This window comes from Laccaria bicolor, genomic scaffold (assembly GCF_000143565.1).
Source record: "Laccaria bicolor S238N-H82 LACBIscaffold_258 genomic scaffold, whole genome shotgun sequence".
Taxonomy (NCBI): Eukaryota; Fungi; Basidiomycota; class Agaricomycetes; order Agaricales; family Hydnangiaceae; genus Laccaria; species Laccaria bicolor.
Genome location: NW_001890114.1, coordinates 7,864 through 8,789, shown reverse-complemented (window position 1 = coordinate 8,789; position 926 = coordinate 7,864).

The window sequence follows — 926 nt, the reverse complement described above, 5'->3', positions numbered from 1 at the left end:
TAAGATCTTCTCCACTCTTGGAATTATATGTTAGAGCTTTTTTGACTCTTCTCAGATTGTTTACCATCATTTCTCAAAGAGATCTGGTTGCAGTAAAATGCCAGGAACTTGATTTGAAATTGAAAAGAAATATATTGAGATCTCATGACTTTGCTACTCTTATGAAAAGAATTGGTGGATGCTCTACTATTTTAAACTTTGCAAATTACATTGTGTATTTGATAATAATCCACCATGTCTCAGCTTTGCAGTATTTCAAGTTCTCAACAAAAATCACAAAAAATTTGTGTATCATGATATTTGCTTTATCTGTAGTATTCTTTTTGGAGCTGGAGCTTCCAGGGTTTAAACCAACACAAAGTTTCAATCCACATAATGACTTGGTAACTAAAAGTGAAATACTGGGGGGTGGCCCTGCAGGTATATTCTCAGCTGAGAAGCTTTCTTCATTTGCTATAAATGAGGTGAATACAGGAGGGATGTATAAATATTCAGACTATGTACCTGAATCTGAAGTCCATACATTGAAGAGTATCAAAAGTCCAACTTTACTTTGTAAGATGCCCCTTACAGAGCTCATTTCCCACTTGAGCATTCCTAACTTAAAATTTATTGCTCAATGCCATAACATCAAACTTCATTCCAAGTCAAAAAGCTTAGAAATTCAGAGCATTATTGAAAGTCACAAGTATAAATCATGTAAAGAATATGTAGAAATATTTGAATTTATAGATGAGAAAGACAAGACAGAAAAAAAGAAAGCTATTAATTTAAATAAGTCAAAAAAATACCAAGAAAAAAGTCCAGAGAAATATAAGGCCAGCCACTTGGAGGCAGTTAAAAAACACCAAGAGAAAAGCCCAGAGAAATATAAGGCCAGCAACTTGGATGCAGTCAAAAAACATCAAGAGAAAAGCCCAGAGAAA